Genomic DNA, 11028 nt, shown 5'->3' with positions numbered 1-11028 from the left:
AAAATTGAAAGCATTCCCACCTAGAACAGGAGTCAGACAAGTTTGCCCACTATCACCAGTTCTATTCAACATAGTGCTGGAAGCCCTAGCCATAGCAATCAGACAAGAGAAGGAAATCAAGAGTATCCAAGTGGGGAAAGATGAGGTCAAACTATCTCTCTTTGCTGACGATAAAATCTTATATCCAGAAAACCCCAAATATTCAACTAAGACACACTTGGAACTGATAATAAATTCAGCAAAGGCTCAGGTTACAAAATGAATGTACACAAATCAGTACCATTCATATATGACAACAATTCAACTGAGATTAAAATAAAAGATTCAATAGCTTTTAAAATAGCAACAATGCAAATAAAATCCCTAGAAATATGTTGAACTAAGGAAGTAAAATATCTTTATGGGGATAACAACAAAACACTGAGAAAGGAAATTGCAGAGGATGTAAACATACAGAAAAACATATCATGCTCATGGATTGGCAGAATCAACACTCTTAAAATGTCTTCACTACCAAAAATGATTTACAAATTCAATGAAATCCCCATTAAAATGCCAATGTCATTTTTTGGAGATCTCAGAAAAATAGTTCTATGCTTTTTATGAAACAAGAAAAGACCCTGAATAGACAATGCAACCTTAAACAAAAAGAACAAATTGAGAGGCATCAATTTATCAGACTTCAAGCTATACTACAAGGCTATAGTAACCAAATCAACGTGATCCTGGCACAAAAACAGAGACATAGACCTATAGATCAGATCAGGGAACCCAGATATAAAACCATCATCATAATGCCATTTTATCTTTGAGAAAGTAGACAAAAGCATACAGTGGGGAAAAGTATTCCTATTCAATAAACGGTACTGGGAAAATTGGATAGCCACATTTACAAGACTTAAACAGGATCCACACTTCTCACCACTCACAAAAATTAATTCAAGATGGATAACAGACTTAAGGCATGTACCAATAGAATTTTAGAAGAAAATGTCGGATATTAGCCTAGTCAAAAAATTTATGAAGACGACCAGAAAAGTAATCACAGCAACAACAAAAATTAAAAAATGAGACTTGATTAAATTACAAACTTCTGTACAGTCCAGGAAACAATCAATGGAGTGAACAAACAACCTACAAAATGGAAGAAAATATTTGCATACTATATATCTGATAACCATAATTTGTAAAGGACTCAAACAAATCAGCAAAAAATAAATAAACCAATAAAAAAGTGGGCAAAAGACATGAACAGATTTTCAAAATAAGATAGACTAATGTCCAATAAACATATGAAAAAATACTCAAGATCTCTAATCATCAGGGAAATGCAAATCAAAACCACAATGAGATATCACTTAACTCCAATGAGAATAGCTTTTATCAAAAAGTCCCAAAATAATAAATGTTGGTGTGGATACACTGCTGCTGAGACTGTAAACTAGTAAAACCTCTGTGGAAAATAGTATGGAGATACCTCAAAGAACTAAAAGTAGACCTGTCATTTGATTCAGCAATTCCAATATTGGGTATCTACTCAAAGGGAAAAAACATCATTTTATCAAAAGTACATGTATACTAGGATGTTTATTACAGCACAATTCACAATCGCAAAGATTTGTGAGCAACCCAAGTGTCTATCAATACATGAATGGATTAATAAAATGTGGTATGTGTATACCATGGAGTACTACTCAGCCATAAAACAACTAGGTGCACTTGGTGAACTAATACCTTTTATAACAACCTGGATGTAACTGGACATCATTCTTCTAAGTGAAGTATCACAAGAATGAAAAAACGAACACATGTACTCACTATTAAATTTGAACTAGTTGATCAATACTTATATGTAGATGTGGTAGTAAAACTCAATGGAAACCTAAGCAGGTAGGAGGGGGGTGGAGGGGACAGATAATTTCATATGTAACGGGTACAAAGCACACTATCTTGGTGATGGGCACACTTAAAACATTGACTCAAACTGCACAAAAACAATCAATGTACGTAAAATATTTGTACCCATGTAATATACTGAAATTAAAAAATAAAAATAAAACTACCATATGTTACAGCAATAACACCATTGGGTATATATCCCCCAAAATGAATTCAGCATATTTAAGAGACATCTTTACTTTCATGTTTATTGTAGTACTATTCACATTAGCCATGATATAGAATCAACCCTCATGTCCATCATGGAAAGATCAATTTGAAAGTGAGACATGTACACACAATGAAATACAATTTGTCCATAAAAAGGAAAAATTCTGTCATTTTTAGTCACATGGATGAACCCGGAGAACATGTTAATTGAAATAAGCCAGGCACAGAAGACACATACTTCATAATCTGACTGATGTGTTATCTAAACAAATTGATCTCATTGAAGTAGAGGGTAGAATGGTGACACCAGAAAGTCGGGCCTTTAAGGAAGAATGGGCTTGGAGGGATGTCTTTCATGTCATACATATTTTCAGTTAGAGAGAAAAAGCTCAAGAGATCTATTCTACAGCATGCTGACTATAGTTAATCAAGTTATATTGTAGTTTTGAAATATGCTAAGGCAGTCATGGTTTAGTGTTCTTTACCACAAAGGTGATAAGTATGTGAAGTAAAGCATTTGTTAATTAGCTAGAATTAAGCATTAAACAATGTATATATACTTCAAAACACTATATTTTACATGATAAATGCATATAATGTTATCTGCCAGTTTAAAAAATGAATCAATAAAATTATGGAAGTATAGTAATGTTACAAATACTGACCCCGCGTCTTTGTCATAAGCTTAGCTGACTTATATAAAAAGTGCATAGTTTCAGTGCTGTTTCTGTCATTATATTTGTCAGTCACAAGCAAGGGAGCTCTGATATTTACCAGGACATTCAGGATGTAGTAAAGAACATGGGAGTGGCCAATGTACACTAAGTCTTTTATTTTAAGCGCAGGGCACCTGTAGTTTCCAGTGCTGATGGTTATGGTATGGAAGACACTAAAGAAGTAGGTTGCCCTAACAGTCCTTCTCTGACCACTCTTGAACATAGAAAAGAGTTTTGCCTCCAAAATCACAGATAAAATGTTTTGATGCAAAATCTGACATGATCTCTGAGATTCCTCAAGAGAGAATGACCAAAACATTGGCCACAGTTATGAGACTAAGAATGAAAACTGTGGAATGTACACTGAAGCCAATAAAATAAAAGAAGATAAAATAATCTAAGATAAAGTCTCTAAGATTGAAATATCAACCAGGAAAATTAAGAGCATTCCAAATTTTAAATCCTCAGAGGTCATTCTATTATTTTCCAACACTAAACATACATTCTCAAAAACAGATTCTACGTGCAAGCATGTGTTGTATATTCCTATAAGTATTTCATAGAAAATTAAATTCAAAATCTTTGCTTACTATAAAGTCTCCTTAAGAATTTATTTCTGATATATTTTCTATTGAGATTTCCAAATTTTGATGTTTAATGTAGTGCTTTGGATATACAGCCCACTGTTATTAATGCTTTGCTGATTTCAATTATTTTCATATTGATGACTCTATGTGTTAAGATCTAATAACATTTACAAACAAAGATAAAAAGTGCTGACTGCCTGGTTTAATGCTCTGGCAGTCAGAATAGTTTGTACTTTAAGGCTTTTACTTTAATCTCAGGGCACTATATCCCTTGAATCTCAATTAAATAATCACAATTTTGCATTTACGACATATAAATGGCCTAAAACTCTCTAGTTTAAAATAATTTTTCACCAAATTCTAAACTTTATATCAGCACTTTCAAAGTATTGTGTGAAATGGCATGGGGTAGGGAAAACAGTGAGAAAGCTGGATCGGTCAGGCAGGGAAAAAAGAAGGCCCGGGATGAATTTCTGGCTAGAGATGAGTATAAAGAGAAAGTGAAAAACTGGGGATAATTAGGAAATGAAAGAAACAGAATTTCTCCTTATGAATTTTGAGTTTGTTGTTATGTAGGTGTCCTCTGTACCCATGCAGAATCAATGCCATTTCTTCAGCATGGATATTTTCAATCTCTTACCTGAAGCCAAAAACTCACTCTCACAGGAATATTTTCTGCTAATTATCAAGTATCTATTACATACCTAGTACTGTCCTATACTTGTTTCCTCTATATAAATGTGAAAACAAACTCATGATTTATGAAGACTTCCCAAAATTTACCTGAACAAATGGGCCCAATAAGGTCAATAAACTCAATTATGTCAATTGTAAAATGTATAAGAAACAATAACCAAAGAAAAACTGGTTTAAATAGGGTTCTGCAATTGAGATGTAAAATATTGAATGTACTAAGTAAATAAAATTATGTTAATATGCTGTGGGATTATTCACATCTTCTGAACATTTTAAAGTCACCATTAAATTTCATAAAAAGCATTCTTATAATCCCTGAGCAGGTCATATAAAAAGTAGTTCATGAACTTTGAAATAAGAAAATCATATGTTAGGTTTAGCATGAGTAATAAGGGAGTAAAAACAGAGGATTTGCATAGGGAAATTCTGAACCAGAAGCCATAAAATTTTAGAGAAATTAATGTAATGCAAAACAAAAAGCATAAGCTTTGATTTCAGAATCTTTGAGGTTTCGTTTGTTAGTAAAATATCAACACTTTTGAAATTATCTTTTTTCCAGATATTTTTATTTTATTCTTAAAATAGGTATATATCCAAATTCACACAAACATAATTATTTTCTCTATTATTCTATTACACCTAAAATTTATCTTCAGAGTAATATATTTTTATATTTAATTCCGTGCAAATAAAGAACACATCGGTATGTGTTTCACAGGACAGAGAATTTGCATGTTTGAAGAAAAATGTAGGAAAAAATGTTATAAATAGTCATTCAGGGTTCAGAAATGTATGACTTTTGATTATATTCCTAGACAGCTTTCATTATAACCATTAACAATGTAATTTCAAAAATAAGAAAAAATAAAAAGTAAACTATGAAAACACTATTGTACAAATTACTTAAAGTCTAAAGCCAGTGGAAAAATGAATCACAAGAAATATCATTCTACTATGTAACCCAATAGCATATTGTTACCATCCATTAGGTACAAGTTTGAGTAACATGGGACAGGTTAATGTTGGTGGTAGAATAACACTTCATTTAATCCACAACACTCTTGATGCATTAAAAATATTTTTAATTTAATAAATTAAGTTCACATATAGTCTAAAAAAATTTCAGGATCTACTGTATTTTATTATACTAAAATGCAATTAGTAAAATAATTTACTTATAAAATTATAAGTATTACTTACTATAAGTCAGAATATTATTCTGTATACCTATCTCACACATTACTTACAACACTGTTATAAGTCAACCATCAGGTGCCTCTCCACTTATATATTCTTCATACCTCTTGCATTTCCATGGAAAACTAATAGAGAAAGACCTTTAATAGCTCTGATGTAGCAAAATTAACCACATGCATTCACAGTAACAGTAGGAATGAAAGCATAACATCTAGTCCTTTGAGAGTTAAAGTCCATCAGTATTTGCTCTTAAGAAAATGCAAAAAAAGTATACTTTAAATGTAATTATAACTCTCAAAAAACCAATTTTCTTTTAAACCTATATATGAATGAATTATCTCATTATTTTAACTGGATTTTTCTCTGTATTCAACACCCTGACTTGATTTTTTATTTTTTTTCAAATTTACTACATCTGTAAAGTGTCTTTAAGTATGACCTCTTTTTTGTTCTCTAAGGTATATACATGTTTTCCACAAGTATTCTTCTACATTCATTATATTTGCAGTGTTCCTACCCAATACAAATTCTCTGATGTTGAATAATGTTTGAGCAACTGTTGGTAGGTTTCATTTTAGTATAAATGCTCCCATGTACAATCAGATTTGCAATACAAGTCGTATTTTACTACTCTACATTTTTACTATTTTCTTTCAGTATAAATACTCATGCATTCTAAGGCTTATATTTTGAGAAATCTTTTTCCACAGTCATTACATTTATCACACATTTATCTAGCATGACTTCTTCGATGTTTAGTAAGATGTGAGCAGTTATTAAAGACTTTGCCACATCTTTCACATTTGGAGGATTTTACTATGGTATGAATTCTTAGGTAGAATAATGTGTGAGCACTGGGTAATGGCTTTGACACATTCTTCATAATTTTAGTGTTTCTATTCAGTTTGAATTCTATTTTACATAGAAATGTTACAGTTGTGGTTAAAAGCTTTGCAACTTTCTTTACATACAGCATGAATTCTCTTATGTTCAGTAAGGGTCAAGCAACAGTTGAAGGCTTTCTCACATTCTTCACATTTGTAGGGTTTCTCTCCAGTACGTATTGTCTTATGTGTAGTAAAGGTTGAGCACTGCTTAAATGTATTGCCACATTCTTCACGTTTGTATTGTTTCTCTCCAGTATGAATTATCTTATGTACTAAAAGGTTTGAGCTGTGATTAAAATCTTTGCCACATTCTTCACATTTGTAAGGTTTCTCTCTAGTATGAATCCTCTTATGTTCAGTAAGAATTGAGCACCAGTTGAAGGCTTTGCCACATTCTTCACGTTTGTAGGGTTTCTCTCCTATATGAATTCTTTTATGGTCAGTAAGGTTTGAGCACTTCTTAAATGTTTTACCACATTCTTCACATTTATAGGGATTCTCTCCAGTACGAATTCTCTTGTATATTGAAAGGTTTCAGCTGTGGTGAAAAGCTTTGCCACATTGGTTACATTTGTAGGATTGCTGTCCTGTATGAATTCTTTTATAATTAGAAAGGCTTTGAACAATATTTAAAGTCTTTGTCACATTTTATACATTTGTCAGGTTTCTTGCCTGTGTCAATTCTCTTATGTTCAGCAAAGGGGGAGCACTCGTTAAAGGATTTGCCACATTTTTACGTTTGAAAGTTCTCTCTACGTTATGTCTTACCTTAAATTTATTTAGATTTGAAGATTTACTAAAGATTTTTACCCATTTATTACATGGAAAGATTTTGCTATGAGTAGTTGGCAAAGATTGGTAAAGTCCACCATAACATACTGCCTGCCTCTTAAGCTCACCCACACTGTCCCGGTCTTTACCTAAGTATAAATTTTAAAGGCCACCATTCCAATATCTTCTCATTATTACTTGTGGAATGAATCTTTTATGCCCTGCTCTGGCAAAAGATCTTGAGTGTAATGGGAAGACACCACTGAAAGAAATAAAAATAAAAATTACCTCACTTACTAGATTCAGGCGAATAGAGTCCACAAATTGAATATATAAAACTATACGAAGCACATTAACAAGACAGGACAATAGAATACCACAAGTCTTAAATCCTTCATAGATTTATACACTTAGAACTATATTAGTCCATATGACTTTTTGAGAACTCTAATAACCAGTTAAAAGTTTATAACGCCCCAGGTGAGAACACCACCAAGAACTACATAGAAGGAGAAGAAAGATTCTTACATGTGACCACCAAAGCCCTTCCTCCTCCCTCATATGACATGGTGACTGACTCGTAAAATCCCCATTCTTGGATTTTCCTTCCAAAGCAAGTGAAACTAGAGGCATATGTATCCACATATATGGATCCTTAAGGCTTTTCCAAAGACTGGATTCTATCTTCCATGACAAACACATAATTCTTTTGGAATAATATGTTCATGCTCAAAATAAAATTGTTAGTATTATAATTATGGTGCATAAAACATTTTTAATTATGCTACAAAATTTGAAAGACTAAATCATAAAAACAATTATAAATATATATTAAAGGATATAAAAAATGATATAATTATTGACATGAATAAAAAAGTTGAGAGCAGATGCAAAGAGGAAGAATTTTAATATGCAATTGAAATTAAGTCATTACCAGTTTAATATATATATTTTACTTTAAAAGATTTCAGTTAATTCTTATGGTAAACACTAAATATTTATAGAGATACAGAAAAAATGAGAAAAAAATCAAAGCATGTCACTGCAAAAATAGATGAGAAACAAAATGAGGACAGAAAGAGAGTAAAACAAAGACAAAATACTGAGAAGAATTAAAACAATCATAGGGAAATAGTAAGTCCTCCCCTTTTAGAAAGATTATATATGCACTAGACTTTCCAGTAAAGAGGAACAAATTGAATAACAGGATGAAAAAAATGAATCCAACTATGTGCTGCCTACAAGACAGTCAACTTTAGATATAATGAAAACAATAGAGTAACATTGGCAGCAGAGGAAAAATATATTATAAAAATGTTAACCATATGAGAGCAGGGGAAGTCATATTGGGCATGCCACATTTTATGTCAAATGTTATGTTTTATAAAGTATACTTTATGTCAAACTGTCACAAGAGACAAAGAAGAACATTGGATAACAAAGGGGTTCATTCACTGTGAACATATGACAATAATATATATAATATACATATATCTATAGCTCACATCAAGGATCCCAAATATATAAATCAAACCTTGACAGAATTGAAGCAATCAGTAACAATATAATAAGATTAAAATACTTCAATATTCCACTTTCAGCAATAAGTAATAAAGCTGGACAGATTATTAATAAGGGAACAGAGAACTTGAAAACACTATAAAGCAATGAGACCTAACAGATATATAGAGAACATGCCACACGCCAACAACAGAATAAGAAATCATCTCGGTAGCCCATAAAACATTCTCCTGGAGGGACCACTTGTTAGGCCAAAAAACAAGTGTAATAATTTTTCAAAAATGGAAATTTTATAAACTTTTATTTCTGACCAAAATTGAATGAAACTATAAATCCATAAGAGAAGAAAAAGAGAAATATTCACAAATATATGGAAACAAACAACACACTTTTGAACATGCTATTGTTCAAAGTTGGAAGGCTTAATACTGTGAAGATGTCCATACTGCCAAAAGTGATCTACAGATTCAATATAGTTCTTTTAAAACTCCCAATTACATTTCTTTTTACAAAATAAAAACAGCAACCCCCCAAACAATGTGGAATTTCAAAGGACTACAAAGAGCCCAATAAGCATCCAAAAGAGAAACACAGTTATAAGGTGCCACACTTCCTGATTTCAAGACATTAAAAACTAGAGTAATCAAAACAGTTTTTTACTGAAATAAAGGCAAACAACTAGACCAATGGATAAGAATAATACAGAAACATAAACTTTTACATGTATGGGCAAAAAAATATTTGCACACCCATATTTATTACACCATTACTCACAAAAGCCAATAGATAAAAGCAACCCAAACTGCCCTTACCAAATGAATGATAAATAACATTTGGAATATAAAAATATTGGATTTTTTATCAGCTTTTAAAAAACATGAAATCTCATAGCATCCACAGTACAAAGAAAATTGACGATATTATGCTCAATAAAATGTCAGTCACTAAAAGACAGATGCTGTATTATTATACTTACATGACATTTCTAAAGTAGTTACACTCCTAGAAAACCAAACGGTGTTTTTCAGGGAATAGACAATGGGGAATATGGGCACTTTTTTCATGTGTATTGAGTTTTAGAATTACAAAATACAAGCATTCTAGACATATGTTGCATAACAATGTAAATATAATTAACATGACTGATGAGAATAATTAAAAATACTTAAGATTATAAATTATATTTTGTGTTTTTACAATTAAAAATAAAAATATGTTAAAGAGATTCAGTTATGAAGGTTTTTAAAAATTATCTGTAAATTACAATAGTATTTCTTTCATACAAAGGTAATATAACTTCACCAATAAATATATGCTAAAATTACAACAATTTTCATGACTACTCACCTAAACAAAATAAAACAACTATTGAGCACCAACCAAGAAAACAAATATGTACGTTACAGACAACACAAGTAATTTTTATTTATACTGTCAAATAAACACATAGAGAATTATATTGGCAATGGATAAATGGCTGATTTATATTTAAATTTTGATCCATACTCTGTTAAAGAATGCAGAGCTGAAGATTGTCACATAGAATTATAAGGTATAGGTAAAAAACAAAAATGAAATTAACAGAAGTAGTCACCAAATTAAAGAGTATGTGGGGAGCACAGAAAACACGTCCCACTGGAAGGAACAAAATAAATCTCCAGGAATCAACCCTTAAGAAATAAAGATCTTTGCATTATCTGAAAAAGAATTAAAAATAATAACCTGAAACATGCTCCAAAAGCAAAAAGAAAACACAGACAACAAAATAAGCAAAAATGATGACTGGAGAAATTGAGCTATTAACATATAAATAAACACTATTAAAAGAACACAACAGAAATTGTAGAGTTGAAGAATACAATAACTGAGTTGGAAAACTCACTAGACATGCACAACTGCAGACTTAATGAAGCATAAAAATCAGAAAATTGAAGATATAAAATTTATAAACATTGAATCATGGAAGAAAAATTTTAAAAAGAAAGACAACTGAAGATTCAGTATGAGACTTATTGGACAAAATCAAGTAGACCAATATATTTAAGGAAGGAATCCTAAAAAAGAATGTAGGGGGAAAGTGGCAGAAAGCTTATTTGGAGAATAAAGGTGCTGAGAACTCCCCAAATTTCAAAGTGATGAAACAAAAAATTCTACCAACCAAGAATACATAACCTAGGAAAATTTTACTTCAAAAATAAGAGAAAAAGAAAGCCTTTATAAGATAAACAAAAGCTGATGGTGTTCATCCCCATGAGACTACTACTACAAAAAATGTTAAAGGGAGTGAATTATGTTGAAAAATTTAATGCTAGACAGAATTATAAAAACATAAAATTATAAAGTTCTTTGTTAAGGGTAACTCTATACACAGGTATAGAATTAGGTACTATCATAATGATAGTCCACAAAACGCTCAAATCGTGTCTCTGCTCCCAGAGAAGGAGGTGAAGAACTCAGATGGCTACACACAAATGGATGGCTCTCCCCCAAGAACAGTGTTGTGAAGTTGCAAAGAAACAGCATGAGACACACAGCGTAAAAAAA

The 11028-nt window shown here is 31.4% G+C and overlaps 1 pseudogene; it reads right to left on the bottom strand.

Moving 5' to 3' along the window:
- Positions 1 to 6222: 6222 nt before the first annotated feature.
- The window catches only part of LOC105805112, a 34004-nt pseudogene continuing 29198 nt past the window's right edge, over positions 6223 to 11028 (bottom strand).

Source organism: Propithecus coquereli, unplaced genomic scaffold (assembly GCF_000956105.1).
Source record: "Propithecus coquereli isolate 6110/MARCELLA unplaced genomic scaffold, Pcoq_1.0 Scaffold125, whole genome shotgun sequence".
NCBI classification, from domain to species: domain Eukaryota; kingdom Metazoa; phylum Chordata; class Mammalia; order Primates; family Indriidae; genus Propithecus; species Propithecus coquereli.
This window is presented reverse-complemented; position numbering and strand designations above follow the sequence as displayed.